The sequence below is a fragment of the Myotis brandtii genome, unplaced genomic scaffold, assembly GCF_000412655.1.
Source record: "Myotis brandtii unplaced genomic scaffold, ASM41265v1 scaffold741, whole genome shotgun sequence".
Classification (NCBI taxonomy): domain Eukaryota; kingdom Metazoa; phylum Chordata; class Mammalia; order Chiroptera; family Vespertilionidae; genus Myotis; species Myotis brandtii.
In genome coordinates, this window is record NW_005370950.1 from 448,591 (window position 1) to 469,341 (window position 20,751).

The 20,751-nt window shown below is 40.7% G+C and overlaps 1 protein-coding gene across 6 annotated transcripts in view; it reads left to right on the forward strand.

The window, feature by feature from the left end:
- Window positions 1-20,751, forward strand: part of DLG3 (discs, large homolog 3 (Drosophila)) — a 58,068-nt gene that overhangs the window by 9,626 nt on the left and 27,691 nt on the right. The window contains exon 1 of one of the 6 annotated variants that reach the window (XM_005882854.2): window positions 18-189. The exons of the other annotated variants lie outside the window; for them this stretch is intronic. The gene's annotated coding sequence lies outside the window, so the exon portion shown is untranslated. Of the gene's footprint in view, window positions 1-17; window positions 190-20,751 lie in introns of those variants that run through there. 6 annotated transcript variants of the gene reach the window in all.

Consider the following 20,751-nt stretch of genomic DNA (forward strand, 5'->3'; position numbering starts at 1 on the left):
CTGCGGGCGGGCGTCCCTCCTACCCCCTCACGCGCCTCAGGCGTCTCCTCCTCCTCCCTGCCGTCCCTCTCCCCCTCCTCCCCTCCTCTAGCGCGCCCCGCTTTGTGTCCGTGGTCTCCCGCGCGGGACGTAGGGGCAGCCGGAGCTGGCGCTTTCTCAGCACTAGACCTGGACTCGGACCGGCGCCAGGTGAGGTGGGGCGGACGAGGGCGGGGGTCAGGTCCCCTCCCTGTCCGCCTGAGCCTCTCTACGATTCTGTTCTCTGACTCTCTTTTCCAACACTGCCCCCCCCCCCTTTGTACTCTTCCCTCAGCCCCTGCGGGCACAGCTTGGGTCCCCTATTGGGGGTCCCTCCCGGGCCCAGGGAGCGACCCTCTCCCGTTCCCAGGCCCCTTCTGCGGCATCTCTTTGCCATCACCCCTCCCAGCCAGTTCTGCCCGCTTTGTGCCTCAGGGCCTCAGCCCTCCTGTAGCAGCTCCCTAATCCCTAACCTCTGAGGAATTTTCTAAAGCGCCCCTCCCCCGTGCTCTTGAATCCACCAAACCCTGCTACCTCTGGGAACACCAGAGATAGACTTGGCCTTTTCAGGGCCCCCAACCCACGCTTTTGTTTGCACCGACTTCTTTTGCCTCCCCCTCCTCTTTTGTTAGCCCAGCTTTTGTCTCTGAGGGCTGCAACTCTCAGGCTCTTCGGACATCTAGGCCCCATGGACCAGTTACTAAGGTGGAGGAAGGGACCTCTCCGGGGCAGGTGCGTTGGTTGCGTGATGAGAAAGGGAGAGGCTGGGAGCCCTATCCTCAAGCCCGGGGATCTAAAGCGCCTACCTTTGTCCTTTCCGCCCTCCCCCCACTCTGGTTCAGTACCTCCAGCCAAGAGCCTGAAGGGAAAGAAGAGAGGGGCCTGCACCTTCTGCACTAGTGTAGGGAGGTAACTAACAGGAGAGCTGGCTGGGTTGAGGTAATGGGAGAGATGCAGATGGACACTCTGAGTCATTTCTCTCCATGTTTGGTGTTCAGCTTAAAGATAAGAAACACACCTTAGGGTTATTGTTTTTATGATTTCTGTGTTTGCTGTTGGCTTCTTAGTGTAGAGCTAACCATCTGATTTTTATTAGCAACCGGTATGTATCCATTTCATGCCCACAACTTTGATAATGTAGGTTCTGCAAAGAAAATGGTTTTGTCGTGTGTGTGTGTGTGTGTGTGTGTGTGTGTGTGTGTGTAGGAGAAATTGATGTGTTTCTTTCAGTTTTGCTCTCTGATGTTTGGCACATGGAAACAATACTGTGAATTTGTCTGGTGGTAGGGTGTTGGAAACTGGTGACTACATATTTTTGTGAGTTTTGTTGGGGAAATGTAACTGGTTTCCATACAAAGCTGCAAGTTGTCCAGGGTAAAAGGATTCCTGCAGTGTTTATTGCTCTCAGACTATTTCTGAGAGTGTATAATGTATGTTGCGGTGCTGTCTTATGTTAGGTCTCTCTACCTTGCTACACAAAGCCTTTCTTCTCTTAGGATTCAGTTGAGCCACTGCTGTTAAAGCTCTGTCACCCCAATCTTCTTTCTTTGGTTTGGTAAATCCAACAGGATCCCAACATGCAAAAGCTCCTTTTTTTTCTCATTCAAAAATGAACCCTTGGAGACAAGTCTATAGGGACTATCAAGCATTCTGTGTTGGGCTCTGAATTTTCTTTGATAAAGTGACAGTTTTTAAAAATATGGACTCCATGTTGATCATTTTATAAATATATTAAACACTGTTCATTAAAAGATTGTATCACATGGGCATTTACAAAATGAATAATCCAAACATATGTCTGTTGGTTAAAATGGCAGAGATCACATGTTATTGGCCAAGTAAGTGTTCATTTTTTTTACATGGAATATGGAAGCTGGAAAGGATTATATAGTCCAAACTCTCATTGTGCAAACCGAAACAGCGACAGTAGCAGAGGGACTTGACTTGCCTAAGGTCATGAAAGGAAAGTTGCTGAGGGTCAGCAGTTAGGACCGATTGTGCTTGGGAATACCTGAGAGACCTAAGATCTAGCTAGAGCAGAGGAACACCTGGAAAGGAACTAGGGAAAGAGAGACGAGGGAAAGAGAATGAGGGAATGAGAGATGTATGTGCAAGGGAAGATTAATCTCCATTGTGGCTACTGAGGCAGCATTGCCAAATCAGTGTAGACTTTAGCTAGATACCCTTTAGTATGAGAGCTTTGAAAAAATAGCTTTGACTAATTAGAACAGAATAAGAACAATTCTTTCTTTTTAAATGGCTTAACTGAGATATAATTCACATACCATAAAATTCACCCATTTAGGTGTGCAACTCAGTGGCTTTTAGTGCATTCACAGAATTGTGCATCCATGGTCAGTCAATTTTAGAACATTTTCATTACTCCTCTCCTTTTAATACATAGAGAGGGTGCAATTATTGGAATTGCCTGGACATTTAGAGGCTGGATGGCAGCTCAGTGGAAATACTCTTAACTTTGAGATTTTTTCATATATCTGGTTTGCTTAATGTAAACCCATAATGAAGATAGAAACTGTGGCTATCTATTTGAACTTTGTACTGTGCCTAACATGGGTGCTTTACAAGTATTTTTATGATGGAGCTTTGGAAAATATTAAAATAGAAGTACTAAGTGATAAAAGTGCCACAGTGAGAGATGCTGTTTAATAGTTTCACTCCTGATTGCTCTAAACTGTCGTGGACACAGCAATCCTACCTATTAGCTAAAAATACCACTAGCATGATGTTCTTGGGCATGTATAATCCTGCTTTAAATTCAAATTGAAAATTTAAACAACTGGCTCTTGGCAAAGGCTCTTTTCCAATCTATTCTAAAATGAAAAATATTTTTCTGTGACTTGTGGAATTGCTCCACCAAGGGAAGGATGGGATTCATGTTAATACATTTTGATTTAGAAACTATCTCCTGCATTTTCTCCTCTAGTTACTTTGTGATAGCCCCTGTTTATAAACTGAACTAGTGTTTTTCTGGAAAGCCCTTTGTTTATAGAGTAGAACCTGAACCCTAAATCAGGAGGTGAGCCAGAAATTGGTCACTAAGTTAGCTAAACTGGGAACTGATTCTTTGTGACCAATCTTTTCAACTGGAATGTAAATACAGAAAGGCTGGGGTTAACAGGGAGTAAGAGAGAATGAGAGTTTTCTATACTTATTTTAAAGTGCTGAATAAGCACACTTTCACCGTGGAAACATCTTCAGGTAAGGCCTGGAAGAGTTAAGAATCAGTGTTCATAATAACTTGAAAGTATAAGAGGGATATTTCCCCATAACTAATTAACCGTCAAGGATGTAAACATAGCTGCTACCTTATCAGTGAGATCTCTCTTGGGAGCACAGAGGTGAAAGTTTATAAAGGCAAAGAATAAAGTCTTGAACTGTCTGTTGCCGTCCTAAAAGAAGGCTAATGTGAGGAAGGAAGAAAATGAATGCCTGTTAACAGTGTTTCTATACTGAACAATTTGAAGGCAGCTGGTACTGTATTTATCTATATCCCCAGCACCTAGTCCAAAGCATGGCTCGTGTTTTGTTGAGTATCTCTATGTTCCAGATGGCTTTGTAAGCATTTCGGATATCCCTGTGGGATAGACAGTATAATCCCCATTTTACAGATGAGGAAAATGAAGCTTAGAGAGGTTGAGAGACTTGCTCAAGGCCACACGGTCAGTAAGAGGCAGAATCAAAAATTGAAGTCAGGTTTTCTGAGAACTTTGGATCCCTTGCTACTAGGTCACAACTACCACCCACCATAGCAGAGAAGCTGTGAACCTCCCCCTCTATCTACCTAAATACATCTGGACATAGCAAAAGATACTGCTCTGAGACTCTTCAGGTGCCAGAAGCTGTTAGCAAATGGAGTAAAACCAACTCCCAAATGTCAGCTTTTTAGTCTTGATGGCTACCAACTCCTGCACCAAAGGAAGAAGTAACCTGGAGGTAGAGGGGCTACCAGAAGCCTGAGGGAGACCCCCTTCTCCTTCAAAAGGAAAGTGGGATTAGGAAGACTATCACAGAATAATATTGTGGGGGGAACCGGAGAAGGAGCCAAAAATTGGGAGTTGGTTTGCTTGACTTAATGGCAAAGTGTGCAGGCTTAAGAATGTTAATGCAGTAAGTAGGCATTTCTAATTTCTTCAAGTGAAATGGAATTGTATTTGTCACTCATTTGTTTTGACCTTACAATTCACTCATTAAGAGTGCAATTCGGTGGTGTTTAGAATGTTGATAGAATTGTGCAACTGTCACCACAATCAATTTTAGAACATTTCCACCACCCCAAAAAGAAACTGCACCATTTAAGTGTCACCCTCCCATCCCCCTCAGCACTAAGCAACCACTAATCTACTTCCTGTCTCTATGGATTTGCCTATTCTGGACATTTTGTATAATATGCAGGGGTGGGCAAAAGTAGATTTACAGTTGTGAGTATGGGAAACAATTTATTCTTGTACTATTATTTATTAATCATTGTATTATTTTCCATACAAACAACTGTAAAACTGCTTTTGCCCCACCGTGTATGGTCTTTGTGACTGACTTCTTTCACTTAACATAGTGTTTTCAAGGTTTATCCATGTTGTAGCATGGATTAATACTTCATTTCTTTTTATAGCTGAATAATATTCTGTTATATGGATATATCACATTTGTCTATCCATCATCCATCAGTTGATGGACATTTGCCTTTTTCTCACTTTTGGGCTATTATGAATAATGCTTCTTTTTTTTTTAATTTTTTATATATATATATTTTATTGATTTCTGATCAGCTGCCTCCTGCACATCTCCCACTGGGGATGTGTCCGCAACCCAGGTACATGCCCTTGACCGGAATCGAACCCGGGACCCTTCAGTCCGCAGGCCGACGCTCTATCCACTGAGCCAAACCGGTTTCGGCATGAATAATGCTTCTTATGAACATCTGTATGCAAGTTTCTGCATGGACATTTGTTTTCATTTCTCCTGGAGATATATATATTGGATCATATGGCAACTCTATATTTAACCTATTGAGGAATGGCCAGGCTGTTTTCCACAGAGGTTGCACCATTTCACATTCCTACCAGCAGTGTGAGGTTTCCAATTTGTCCACATCCTCACCAACCCTTCCTTGTCAATGACAGTCTTTTTTATTATAGCCATCCTGGTGGGTGTGAAGTGATATCTCATTGTGGGTTTTACTTGCATTTCCCTGATGGCTAAGATGTTGAGCATCTTTTTATATGCTTATTGTTTGTCATTCAATTTTGTTTTGCTTGGTCCCCTAATTTGATTCTCATAGTTTCCAAATTGACTTGAGCCCAGAGCAGGCCAACTATGTTATTATTCAGGTGATTAGAGGGACCAAGAGGATAAGGGACTACGTTTTACTCTTAACACTGTGCTGGAGGGGTTTAAAGATTGGTGGGTGTAGATAGATGACTTTAGCTATAAATGCTTACCTGATAAAAATGATAAAGCTCACCTTTTTTGTTTTTTAAAAACAGCTTATTCACATACCTTACAACTCACCCATTTAAAGTGTACAATTCGATGGTTTTTAGATTGTTTAGAGTGGTGCATCTAGCTCCACAGTCAATTTTAGAACATTTTTCTCACCCTAAAAAGAAACCCTGTCCCATTAGCAGTCACTCCTCCATCTCCTCCCAATCCCTCCCCTCCCCTAGCCCAAAGCAACCACTAATCTTTTGTTTCTTTAAAGTTACATTTTCTGGATGGTTCATATAATTGGAATCCTACAACGTGATCTTTTGTATCTGGCTTCCTTCACTTGGCATACTGTTTTGAATGTGCCAGTACTTCATTCATTTTTAAGGCTAAATAATACTCCATGCTATGGATACACCACATTTTGTTTATCCATTCATCTGTTGATGGACTTTAGGGTTGTTTTCACCTTTTGAATATTGTGAATACTGCTTCTATGAGCATTCATGGGCAAGTTTTTGTGTGGTCATATGTTTTCAATTCTTTTGGGTATATATACCTAGGAGTGGAATTGCTGAGTCATGAGGTAACAACATTTTCAAACTGTCAGACTTTTTCCCAAAGTGGCTGCACTGTTTTAGGCCCACTCTGTTTTTTAAACTTAGAAGAGAAAAAAATTGTTAACCTTTTGTCCAGTTTTGCCTCCTGGGACTAAACTTCATATAAGTGGGTGAGCTGGCCTTTTGTGTCTTCCATGTAGCCCAAGGACATGGTAGCTAGAGTTGACAATGATTTCTGAACCTAGCTCCACAGGTGCTTTCTTATCCTTGTTAGATGGTTTGAGGCAAAATCATAGGAGCTTTGGTGTCTGCAAAACACTGTTTCTCCTGAATGGTTAGAATAATATATGACCGGGAGAATGAGTTATTTCTTATTTAGAGCTTTTGGGGATTTCTTTTTACTCAAATATGTTGCTTGTTGAAAACTTTACCCTTATATTTACACTGTTGCTTTGTTTAAAGTTTTGGACTCTTTTCCACAATTCTGTGTTAGATAAGTGGAAGTGAGTTGTGAATTCAGTTTATTCAGTGTATAAGTTCCTATTTGTACCTAGACTGTTACTGAATCACATAATCTTGAACTAATACTAGTCTTGGTTTAATAGGGCCTTGTCTTCTTTCTTCCTGTGATAAGGCTTTCATCCTCTTGAAATGGACCTTTGTTTACTTTTCACTGAATTTAGATATCTTAAAAAAGCAAAGGCCTTAGAGATTTGAGGATTTTTCCACTTGATAAAATTAAACAATAAAAAGTTTTAATAGACTCATAGAAGAAGAGTAACATAATTTATATAAATTTGTACATTAGGAATCCGGATACATGTCCTTCAAAAAGGATAAAGAGAATTTTTCAAATCCAGACTATATTATTAAGAGTTGTTTGTAAACACTGAGAAAAAGAAGTGGTGAGCACAGGAACCAGTATTGGTTCACCAAGGTCAAACAAATCATGTCAGAGTGAGCAGATTGCTTTCATGGACTGGTAGATCAGGGAAATATGGTAGATGTGGTATATTTAGATTCCAATAAGGCACTGCAAGGTTTCTTTGATCCACTCTTGGATCAGATGACCGGGTGACAATAGTGTTGATACATTTAAGTGGATTTGTCTGTAACTGGTTGAATGCTCAATCCTAGAAGAAAATGCTGAATGATCCAGGAACAGTGTGGAGGGGAGTTTCTAGTGCATGTGTGTCCTAGCTTTGTCCATGGACCTATCTTGTTCATTTTGCCTCCCTACTCCCCTCAAGTTGTATTTATTTATCCCTGGATAGAAAAGTATTACATTTAGATTTGTATAAAATTGGAAAATACAGAAAAATACACAGTAAAAAAAAAATTCAAATCACCTGTAATAATCTCCAGAAATAACCACTGTGTATAAGACTTAAATTTTCCGCCAAATTTGTATAGTATATCATCAAGATTAGGATCATTGTATTTAAACAGTTTTATATTCCTTTTAAAAAATATTGATTTCAGAGAGGAAGGGAGAGGGAGAGAGAGAAACATCAATGATGAGAGAGAATCATTGATCGGCTGCCTCCTGCACAACCCCTAATGGGGAATGGGGATCAAGCCCACAACCTGGGGGGCCTGTGCTGACCGGAATCAAACTGGGGACCCTTCAGTCCACAGGCTGACGCTCTATCCACTGAGCCAAACCAGCTAGGGCTCCTTTTTTTTTTAACTTAACATATGCCATAATTAAAATGGTTTTTTAAGCCTGGCCAGTGCAGCTCAGTGGTTGAGCGTCAACCTGTGAATCAGGAGGTCATGGTTCGATTCCTGGTCAGGGCACATGCCCTGATTTCGGGCTTGATCACCAGTGGGGTGCGTGCAGGAGGTAGCCGATCAATGATTCTCTCTTATCATTGATGTTTCTATCTTTCCCTTCCTTTCTGAAATCAATAAAAATGTTTTTTAAAACATGGTTTTTAATAGTTATGTAATATTGCATTGTTGTGTCATAATTCATATAACTGTTCCCTTATTGGTGGACATTTAGGCATTTCCATTTTTAAAAACTCTTAAATAACTCTTTGATGGATGTTCTTGTATGAGGCTTTTTGTGACTGATTGTTTGCTCAGAATGAATCCTTGGAGTGGAATTTTTGAGTCAAAGGGTATAAACATGTTTAAGACTTAAATTTTTTTATTGATTTTTAGAGAAAGAAGGCGAGAGAGGGAGGGAGAGGGGAGAGAAAGAAACATTGAGGTGAAAGCAAAACATCGATGGGCTGCCTCCTGTACTGGGGATTGAACCTGCAACCCGGCCACCCGGCCATGTGCCCTGACTAGGAGTGGGGGGCGGGGGAGGGGGGGAGAAGAGGGCAGCAATGCCCAGCCAACTGAGCCACACCAGCCAGGGTGTTTAAGGCTTTTGATATATTTGTTAAATGATTCTCCACTTCCACCAACAGTGTATATTTTGAGATTCTTGCTAACATGGAGCATTCTTTTTTAAAATCTTTACAAATTTGATAGGTAAAAATGTTATTTAATTTGTATTTTAATTTGTATTTCTTTGGTTAATAATAAAATTGAACAGTTGTGTGTGTTTGTAAGTGTGTATATGTCATTGGTGATTTTTTTGTAAATTGCCTGATTATGTCCTTTCCCTGTTTCCCTGTTATGGTGTGTTCATCAGTTATTTTGTTTTAAATATATTTTTGTTGATTTCATAGAGGGAAGGAGAGAGAGAGAGAGAGAGAGAGAGAGATCTCAATGATGAGAGAGAATCATTGATCGGCTGCCTCCTGCATACCCCACACTGGAGATTGAGCCTGCAACCTGGGCGTTGTGCCCTGACTGGGAATCGAACCACAACCTCCTGGTTCATAGGTTGACGCTCAACCACTGAGCCACACCAGCTGGACTGTTCATCAGTTCTAATTGATGTGTAAAAGTTTTAATGCAGTTAGAATATTAACTCTTGGTCAAATATGCTGAAAAGATTTTTCCCAGTTTGTAGTTTGCTTTAAAAAATGTTTTTATGTAGTCAAATCTCTCATTGTTTTCTTTTGTGTATTATGCCTCTGCCCATAGGTTTGGAAGGGCCTGCGCTACTGTGGGAGCAAATAAATATCTATCTTTGTTTTATGCTAGTTATTTAATGCTTTTATTTTGCATTTAAAAGCTTTACTTGCCTGGAGTTTATTTATGATATAAGGTAGGAGACTATCTTATTTTTGCTCCAAATGTTTAATGAATCACCTCAGTAACATTTATTAAATAATTCCTTTTCCTACTGTTTTGAAGTGTCACCTTTATAACACACACACACACACACACACACACAATTTGGATTTTGTGTTTCTTTTTCTGTTGTGTAATATTTTACTCTGGGATTGTCAGTTACTGAAAAATGACCACAGATATTTGGACAAATAACAAGAAGAGCCTTTTCTTTCTCTAGGACCCATTTTCTGGGTTCCTTCCATGAAACTTTACTCAAAAGAGATTCAGTTGATACCCCAATAAAGATTGTCAGAGAATATATGATCCTATTGGAGTGCCTACTGTGAAGAACATTTGAATCTAGACTTTCAATTGATGTGATAAAACATAGAAATTACGTTAACTCAAGTTAGCAAGCTTAGTCATAAGATGTTTCAGTCACTATATTGCGGCATCTCTGTTAAATGAAAATGATTGTTAGGAATAAGAGTACCCACTATCTTGAGAGCAGAGAAAGGTATAATTCTGTCTTCATTCCAATGTTTTCTGAATGAGCTGTTTTGTCTTGGGGTTAAAGATGCTAAATGCTTTGTTAATCTTGCATATGAATATGCTATATGAAATTCCTTTGAAATAGAGAAAAGGCCCTATTTGAGGCTTTTACCCTGATCTGCTTGGTGATCTGGAATTGGTGAGAAGAACCAATAGCAAGTCCTGTGGATAACTTTTTCTTAGCTTGATATGAGATCAAAGCATTTTTCATTCTACTTATTTCAGACCAGGTGGCTGAGTATAATGAAATCTGTATATACTATAGTACTTTTGCTCAGTAGTTCTTCCCACATCCTCACTGAGCTCTTTGGGGGACAGAAATATCTCCCCAATAGGAATAAACTGGAATCTTTTATGGCATGCTAATCTGGCATGTCTTGTTTTCTGTTTCATTCCCAGTATCAGGATGCTATCCAGAACCCAGGCTATGTGTGTATGGCTGAGGAAGCACATTGTGACAGTGCAGGGACCAGAACAATGACACTGAGGTTTCTGTTCTGGGTTAGTCAGAATTCCAAGCCCATTGTTCTAAAAGTAAAGCTGACATTATTTTTCTTCAAGCAGTATTTGCCCATATTGAGCCCTGTTTGTCACGCTTCTGCCCTCTCACATAGCCTTTAGAAATGTTTTTTTTTTTTTGCAATTTATGCTCATTGATTTGGTATTTTTTGACCCAAAGAGCTTAGGATTATTTGCAGATGTGAGGATTTCCCTCTTCTAGATCATATTTTAAAAAATTAAGTTAGCTCTGGCCAGTTTTCTCAGTGGTTAGAGGATCCAAGGGCACATACCTCAGTTGCAGGTTTGATCCCAGAATGTGCAGGAAGCAACCAATTGATGTGTCTCTCTCACATTGATGTTTCTCTTTCTTTCTCCTCCTCCTCCCTTCCACTCTCTCTAAAAATCAATGGAAAAAATATTGTCGATGAGGATTAAAACATTTTTTAAATTAAAGTAGTCCTAGGTTTGATACCTTATGGAACTTAGAAATTGTCCAGTTTTAGATGTGTCAGAGTCTTTAAATTGTGGGCCTCATAATTAGAAACTAACTCAAGTGATACACTTCATATTGTTTTTATATAGATAAGTTTGTGATTTTTAGAAATGTTGTGCTATTTGGTGATTCATATACATATCTCCACACTGGCAGGTATCTTCTCGATGGACTCATTTTTCTTTCATCTCCATCCATTTCTTTTGAAAACCTGAGCTATACTGTTGGGACAGATGCTTGTAATTCAAACACATCCTGAGGGTTTGCACTCCAAAAGGAACTATAGAAACCTTAAACACAATTCATACTCATCAAAATCTGTGACTCTCTCATGAGATTGTCACTTCATTTCCACCAGAGTTCTATATACATTTTCACAGTGGTTGATTCCTTTGAGTTCAGGGCAGCTCAGCAGTGGCAAATGAAGGCTGTATGGGTTTTGAGATTAGAACACCTGCACTTCTTTTTTTTTTTTTAAATATATTTTATTGATTTTCCACAGAGAGGAAGAGGGAGAGATAGAGAGCTAGAAACATCGATGAGAGAGAAACATCGATCAGCTGCCTCCTGCACATCTCCCACTGGGGATGTGCCCACAACCCAGGTACATGCCCCTGACCGGAATCGAACCTGGGACCTTTCAGTCCGCAGGCTGACTCTCTATCCACTGAGCCAAACCGGTTTTGGCAGATTAGAACACCTGCACTTCTGTGAGAACAAATGAGTCTTTGGGCAACTATTGACTTCTTTTGAGTTTATAAGCCAACCAAGATGTGCTATTATTCAGGCTTGTCTTCCCTACTTAGTATTTGTGTGGGGACTCAAGGTCAAGAAATTAGATCTCTCTTTTTTTACTTTATTTTTATTTGTGTTTTCCCATTGTTTCTCCCTGTCACAATCTGTGTCTGAATTTTGTGATCCAGTTGTCTCCTCAGCTTCATTGTCATTTCCAAATTTGGTAAGCATAGGTTTCATTTTATTTTGTAGCATTTCCCTTTTTTAAATCTTTATTCAAATCATTGGCAATCTATATAGCATACAGAATACATACCCTTTGTTGCTACCATTTGTTTCCTATCTCTACAACATTTTCCTACCCAGAATTAAATAGGACCAAATAAACTTTATTTGGGTTGAGAACCTGAGTCTCTTTCATCTTTGTCAAAAATGACTGAGAAGTGTCTTTTAATTCTGAGGAGACAGTTTTTTCTATCATTAGGAAGGTAGATAGATCTGAGAGGGGAGATGGATTTGGAGGCTTGGATGACTGCCCAGTTTTTTATTTTTATTTTTATTAATTTGAGAGAGGAAGGGAGAGGGAGAGAGAGATAGAAACATCAATGATGAGAGAGAATCATTGACCACCTGCCTTCTGCATGCCCCATACTGGGGCTCGAGCCCACAACCTAGGTATGTGTGCTGACCGGTAATCGAACTGCGACCTCCAGGTTCATAGGTCGATGCTCAACCACTGAGCCACACCGGCCTGGGTGAGTGTCCAGTTTTTATTAGTGGACATTGTAGTTTCAGGCCCTTTTGATATGTTATTAGGCTATTAAGTGGTTTGTGGTTTTTTGTTGGTCAGTTTTTAGCATTTTGGGGGTGGGTGGAAGGAGAAAGTTTTGTATTATTTTTTCTTACATTAGTTCATGATGAAGCAGAACTTGAGAATTGCAGTGTCCAGGTTTTTCCTGTAGGATCTTTATAGCAAGTTAACAGAGTCAATAAAAGTTTGACTCAACAGGAGTGCCATGCTAACCTTTGAGAAAGAAACAAAAACCACATCAAGGAGCTAATAGTTTTGTAAAGGAAATGACATCACCACAAATGCTGGGCACTAGATTTTAAAAGGATGAGGTAGTAGAGGATCTGGAAACCATGTTAGATGAAGATTGATTAACGAAGTAGGAATATTTAGTCTGGAGAAGAGATAACTTATTTTGAGGATATGATGGCAATTCTGGTTAATCCTCACCCGAGGATATTTTTCCATTGATTTTTAGAGAGAGTGGTGAGGGAGAGGGAGAAACAGAGAGAAGCATCAATGTGAGAGAGACACATCGATTGGTTGTCTCCTGTGAACCCAGGACCCTTCAGTCCGCGGCTGACGGTCTATCCAATGAGCCAAACCAGCTAGGGCATGATGGCCATTCTGTATTATGGCTGATGTTATCTTGCCTTTTCCTGGTCTTTTAGGAAAAACCTTAGAAGTTGCTTTTAGTCTTTTTTCACCCTATATCCAATCAGATATAAAATTTTGTCTCTTTCTAGATCTAATGTATTTCTTGATTGTTGTCTCTTCTTTCTATTCTCAGTTGCTCCAATACTATGTCAGGCATTTGAAGTCATTGTCTGTAGTAGAATCGGTTCCTAGTCTCTATTTTCTTCATCTCTGTCCTCCATTACATTCTCAGAATAATCTTCCCCCAAACATAGTTCTAATAGTATCACTTTCCTATTTAAACACTTCAGTGGTTCTATCTCAAACTCTTATAATCTTGCCCCCTCCCCTTCTCCTGTTAACACTTTACTTTTTAGTCAATCTTTTTTTTTTTTTTTAATTAAATCTTTATTGTTCAGGTTACATTTGTTCCTCTTTTTTTCCCCCCCATAACTCCCCTCCTCCCAGTTCCCGCCCCACCCTCCGCCCTCACTCCCCACCCACTGTCCTCATCCATAGGTGCACGATTTTTGTCCAGTCTCTTCCTGCATCTCCCATTTCCCTTTCCCCCCCAAGAATAGTCAGTCCATTCCCTTTCTATGTCCCTGATTCATTATAATCACCAGTTCATTCTGTACATCAGATTATTTATTCACTTGGTTCTTAGATTCACTTGTTGATAGATGCATGTTTGTTGTTCACAATTTGTATCTTTACCTTTTTCTTCTTCCTCTTCTTAAAGGATACCTTTCAGCATTTCGTATAATACTGGTTTAGTGGTGATGAACTCCTTTAGCTTTTCCTTATCTGTGAAGCTCTTTATCTGACCTTCAATTCTGAATGATAGCTTTGCTGGATAAAGTATTCTTGGTTGTAGGTTCTTGGTATTCAGCACTTTGAATATTTCTTGCCATTCCCTTCTGGCCTGCCAAGTTTCTGTTGAGAAATCAGCTGACAGTCGTATGGGTATTCCCTTGTAGGTAATTGAGTCTCTTTCTCTTGCTGCTTTTAAGATTCTCTCTTTGTCTTTTGCTCTTGGCATTTTAATTATGATGTGTCTTGGTGTGGTCCTCTTTGGATTCCTTTTGTTTGGGGTTCTCTGCGCTTCTTGGACCTGTAAGTCCATTTCTTTCACCAGGTGGGGGAAGTTTTCTGCCATTATTTCTTCAAATAGGTTTTCAATATCTTGCTGTCTCTCATCTTCTGGCACCCCAATTATTCTGATGTTTGTACGCTTGAAGCTGTCCCAGAGGCTCCTTACACTATCTTCGTATTTTCGGATTCTTTTTTCATTTTGCTTTTCCGGTTGGGTGTTTTTTGCTTCTTCGCATTTCAAATCTTTGGCTTGATTCTTGCGCTCCTCTGGTCTGCTATTGGGTGTCTGTATAATATTCTTTATTTCAGTCCGTGTATGCTTAATTTCTAGTTGGTTCTTTATCATAGCATCGAGGGTCTCATTAGTTTTCGTGACTCTCTCCTCAAGTTTATTGACAGCTTCTAGCACATTTTTGCAAGCCCTCAAAATTGCGATTTTTAGCTCTATATCCTCCATTTCTGTCATGTTTTTTTGTCTCCGCATTTTTTATGCTTTCTTGGTGCACCCCCTAGTGGTCTTTGTGCGCAGTCTTGTTCTAGTTGAGCCTTGATTGTTGTAGTTAATACTAGAGGGATTTGACCACCAGGCCGACTGGCTGTGTGAATCAGCTGTGTCTGCCGCGGAAAACTTCTGTCCTCTGGGGAGGTGCTAATCTAGCCTTTGCCTGAGGCGATCTGGCAAATGGCTCTGCGCAGGGCTTGGGCGGGGCGGGCTCAACAGGGCGGGCGGGCGGAGGGAGCGGTTATGGCCCCTCTCAGTCCCGTTCCCAGAGGCTCTGCTTCTCAGAACCCCCGGAACCGCTGCAAACCTCGGAGGGAAAGCTGCCTTCCAACTGATGCCAGACACTCCCGCTTCTCCCGTTTGGGTCCGAGTCCCCAGCGATTCGCCCGTATCTGGAGCTCAGAGTCTGAGACTCCCCCCTGACCGAAAACGACAACCGCGCTCTCAGCCACCAGCCCGCTTTGCGCGCGCACCTCCGCACCTGAGTTTTTTCCACACTGCGCCTCCTCTGAGCCTCGGTGTGCTGTTATTTTTCCTTCTAGTTGAAGAGTCTCTCCTCAGCCAGCCTTCCTGCGGTTCTGGGTGATGTCCGTTCCGTCTTTTAGTTGTATTTTTGAAGTGGTTGTTTGCGGCAGCAGTCTGCGGTGTTTACCTATGCCGCCATCTTGGTCTCTCTCTAGTTAGTCAATCTTATTCAGTAGTCTTAGAACCTGCTCCAGGCTTTCTTAGCCCTTTAACCTTCTTTAAACGATTTCTTCACACTGTTATGAAAAAGAGAACCGATCATGTTTTATGTTGCTTTAGATACCAAAATTAGGATCAGCTGGCAAAAGAGCCCCAAAATTTTCTCTTGAATAGTGTTGTCTAATAATTAAAGGATAGAGAGCTTCCAAACATTGGACATACTTGAGTAGAGGCTAGGGAGCTAGCTGGTTTGGATGCAGTAAAATCAGGGGTTACTTATATTGGGGGCTATAGGGCCCAGACAGAAAGAGAAAGCATGGTTCTCTGCTGTCAAGGAACTTAAGTTTTCATGTAAGGCACCACACTTATTTGGCCAACAATAGCCAAAGTGACACACACACACCTACCCACCCACCCTGATCATGTCACTCCTTTACTTACAATCTTTCAATGACTTCTTAGGATAGAAGTAACAATCCTTACTATAGTTCATAATCCCTTTCATGATCTGACACCCGCCTACCTCCCTTGCATGATCTGCCAGTATCCCCTTTATTTGCCCATGATCCACATATTTTGTACCCTCACTGTGCTTTATCCACCCCTCTTCCCCTTGCTAACTCTTCATCCTCAAAGGGTCAGCTTAAATGTCACTTCCTCAGGGAAACCTTTGTTAACATATATTTTAGTTTCTCTCTTAGCATTTTCTTCATAGCATTTGTCACAGTTATAATTAAAACTAGAGGCCCGATGCATGAAATTCATGCAAGAGTAGGCCTTCCTTCCCCCAGCTGCCAACACCGGCTTCCCTCTGGCACCCGGGACCCAGGCTTCCCTTGCAGCCCTGGCTTCGTCTGATTAGCATATTACACTTTTATTATTATAGATTGTAATTAAAGAGTTGTTTGTTTCATGATTGTAATTTCTAGGAACTATTTTGATTACCATTATATATCCAGCAATTCTCACAGTGCCTGGCACACAGTGGACATTCAATAAATGTTTGAATAAATAAATGAATGAATAAAACTTCTAGGATGAAAAAGGTGGTTCAGTGTCAGGCAGGGGAGAAAATTCTAGGAGAAGGTAGTAACAGGTAGGAATTACCACATTGTGTTCAAGAGTTTCAGCCAGAAAAAAAAAAGTTCCAGCCAGGCTAGCTCACAAGAGGATCTGTGTAATGAGAGATGGGATACATAGGCTGGGAGTGAGGGGAGGATGGTTGTAGCCATCTTTAAAAGTTTAGTTGAGATATTAAAGTAAAATACTTCAGTTGCTGTTATTATAGATACTTGAACAGGGAGGCTACACGTTGAAGTTTTAGGAAGGCTTTCCAAATAAGAATCTAAGCTGTACTGGAATTTGGAGAGCCTGGGGGCAGAAGCCCAGTTCGGGCAGTACAGCGGTGGTAAAGAGAAGAGATGACACAATGTGACCTAGATCAAGGCAAGAAAGAAAATGAAGAGGCAAAATCAACAGGAAGGCAAGGAGATAAAGTTAGAAATAGATGGATTGAGGAAGCAATTAGGATGCAATGCAGCAAAACTTGAAGAAACACTTGTGCCCATTGTGCCCGGGGAAGTGGGGTGGGGGATAGAAGAAAGTGCCATTTACAGTAACAGGGAGGTTTGGCCTGAGGTTATCAAGTAGGGGGAGGCAGAGTGGTCAGATCTAGAGGTAGATATTTCTGGAGGAAGATGGAGTTACCTGTTAGGACAAGCCCTTTGAACCAGCAACTCCACCCACAGAAGGACCTTTTCTGTGCTTATGCAGAGAGAACATTTGAGGCTCCTCTTTGTCTTTGTCTACTCCAGAATACAATCTTGACTTGACTTTGTCATAACTTGAAGGCTCATTAGAGTGTTTTTCCCCAAACAAAAGATCAATCTGTCCTCAAAGGTAAATTCTGCTTCCACTTCCTCAAAAATTCTAGGAGAAGGTAATAACAGGTAGGAATAAACAAGTTGTGTTCAAGAGTACTGGAAGTTTTAGAATAGCAGTTTATCCTCACTTCCAGTCATAAAGGTTACAGAATATTGGGGTTCAATGTGGTAAGGCCAATCAAATATTTTCATGTGAATATAATTTGACCCTGCAGTTTCACTTCTAGGAATCCATGCTATGGTAATACTCATAGAAATATATAGTGCAGCATTGTTAGTAATATAAAAAAATTGTAAATAATTTAAATGTGCATCAGTTGGGATATGATTGAATAAGTTATGGTCTATCCATAATATGGAATAAATACTATGCAGCTATTGAAAAGAATGAGCTAGATCTCTATGTACTGACATGGATGGGTTTCCATGACATACCAGAGTATAGAAAAAAGTAGGTACATGTTGACCCTTGAACAATGCAGGGGTTAGGGACATATAACTTTTGACTCTCACCAAACTTAACTAATAGCCTTACTGATAACATAAATAGTCAATGAACACATATTTTGTATGTTATATGTTTTATATACTGCATTCTTACAATAAAGTAAACTAGAGTAAAGGTTATTAAGAAATCATAAGGAAGACAAAATACACATATAGTATTCATTGAAAAAAAACTGTACAAGTGGACCTGTGCAGTTCAAACCTGTATTGTTCAAGTCCAACTATATATGGAAGTAAGTCTGGAAGGATGCATACGAAAAATACTAATTCATTACTTCTGGGTAGTGGGATGGGGAAATGATACAGGAGTTTCTAAAGAAAAAAGTTAAAGATTTGTAAAAATCATGTGCTACTTTTATAATTAAAAAATTGTAAACTCATTAACTTTCTTTGCAGGCACATTGGACAGAGGCCTCTTTAGCACTTTCCTTTCCTGTGGGATTTGCAATTATATTGTCAGGGTTGTTTTGTTTTTTGGTTTCTTTTGAGAGGGTAGGGCAACCCTCTTGCCCTACCTTTTGAGACACAATGTACTTATCTTTTCTCTGAATAAAACAAAACTCAATTTTGTAAGCCAAGACCAGCAGTTTCAAGCTTTATTGGGCATCAGAATCACCATATTTAATAACTATTGATGCTTGGTAAAAATGCAGATTCCTGAGCCTGCTCAGTAAGTTTTGAGTCAGTGTCTGGTAGAGTCCAAGAGGCACCCCAGTTGGTCAGTGAGAAACCCTGTGTTTGGGGAAATGACCACTAATTGTGCTCCCTCCCTCTCATTATTCTCTGTGATAAGCAAAGGGAACGAGGGATGCGATGATTCACCATGGACATCTTTGTGGGTCACAAATGGTTGGGTTCATCTGAATGGGAAAAATGAATAAAACACAGTTCAGTAGTCGAGATTTTAGTAATAAGTGTTGTTTTAAAGTATCATATTTGAAGTGGGCCCTTTGAGTTGAGGCTGGTCTGGTGGGCTTCCTTGGCAGTGACTTTCACACCTTGGCAAATTGTGAGGCCTTAGAATTCAGATGATTTTTTTAAATCCTCACCTGAGGATATGTTTTCCATTGATTTTTAGAGAGAGTGGAAGAAAGGAAGGTAGGAAGGAAAAGGGAGAAACATTGATCAGTTGCCTCCCATATGCGTCCAGACTGTGGATCCAACCCACAACCCAGGCATGTGCCCTGACCAAGAAATCAAACTGCAACCTTTTTGGTGTACTGGACTCAGCTCCAACCAGCTGAGCCACCTGGCCAGGCTGAATTCAAATGATTTTTTTTAAATATGCTGTTATTGATTTCAGAGAGGAAGGGAGAGGGAGAGAGAGATAGAAACACCCATGATGAGAGAGAATCTTCCATCGGCTGCCTCCCACATGCCCCCTACTGGGAATGGAGCCAGCAACCCAGGCATGTGCCCTGACTGGGAATCAAACCTTGACCTCCTGGTTCATGGGTTGACACTCAGCCACTGAGCCACACTGGCCAGGTGAAATTCAGATAATTTTTAAGTGAAGCTTCTGTTCTTGGAAATGGTGCCTCTAAATCAGGGGTCCTCAAACTTTTTAAACAGGGGGCCAGTTCACTGTCCCTCAGACCATTGGAGGGCTGGACTATAGTTTTTAAAAAAAACTATGAACAAATTCCTATGCACACTGCACATATCTTATTTTGAAGTAAAAAAACAAAACGGGAACAAATACAATATTTGTATTTGCATGTGGCCTGCGGGCCATAGTTTGAGGACCCCTGCTCTAAATATTAAGATGAGGTACTATCTATCTTAAGACTATTTTAAACAGTTTTTTTATGTTAGAATTTTTTCCCCTTTATTATAAACAAAGTCTCTTAATCAGATGCCCACTGTGGGTTATTAACATCTCAGAAGGATGTTTAGAAAACATCCCAATTGCTCCCAACAGTTAAACCTGGTAAGGAAGTAAATGGGAATACTTCTTAACTACCTTTCCAAGCCCTCAGTGAAGCTGGCAGCCATCAGTTAAATAAACCATTAGGTTTATTAGTTTGAGAACAGAAGTGTCGACTTGGGCAGTTTTCTAATTTGCTCATTTACCCAACAATCATTTATTCAGAGGCTACTCTGTGCCTACTAGACGTTAGATAACTCTACAAATAAAAGCTGAGACCCGATGAGCATCTGAAACTCAAGGGGATCATCTGAATAGGAAAAAATGAATAAAACACAATTTAATAGACTTGAAAGCTTAGTAGCAAGTAGAAAACAGAAAGTGGATTCCTTAAAGCAATAGCCTTGTTCTCTTTCTGTAGTCTATTTTAAGTGGGCCCTCTGGCCCAGTATTATCAACCTTGGATTAGGAGCTTTGAGGAAATGGTGGTTTGGTGGTTGTTGCTTTTTTTTAAAGGATTTTTTAAGTAATGTAGTTACTAAGCAACTGCCATGACCTGCTGCTAAGTTGGAGTTCAGCAGGCAAGTCAATTCCAAAGAAGGGAATATATAAACAAGTTGTGAGAGAGGGAAAATGGCTTAAGGATAGGTTTGGTGTATTTTTTTCTGGGTTCAAGGCATATTTCTGCCTTTTACTTATCTTCCTCAAGAAAGGGCTGCCTTGTCAGAAATCTCTTTGTCTCACCCAGTTCTCCTCTTAGCCCATCAGTGAGAAGCACAGCCAGAAAGGAGCCAACTAGAGAGGGCCAGGATGGAGGGCCAAACCGTGGGGTGGGGCCAGTGCTCAGGCAGCTCTAGAGGTATACAGTCCTGCTGCTGCGCTCTTGGGCAGTCCAGGGCTTCTATGACAGATCAATCACCACCCTCTACCTTTAGATTGGGATGCCTCATTGAAATTAATGTGTTACCAGGTAACCCTCAGAACAGGGACATTGTCCTGCTGATGTTTCTCTCCCCCACACATAGCATTTAATGGGTGAGTCAGTGATTTAACTACTTCCTGTAGGATTTCAGGGACCAGAGTAGGTAATGAGGACAAATCACTCTAACACCAGTGCATGATGAATGAAAGCACATGAACCTAAGCAGTTGGCTTCATTGGTATCAGTGTGAACAAAAAGAAACTGTTGAGAAGAGATTACTTTGAGAGTTAAAACCCCATTCCCTCCCCTTTAGGCTTTTTAACATTTCCCTTTATACCAGCGGTTCTCAACCTGTGGGTCGCGACCCCTTTGGGGATCGAA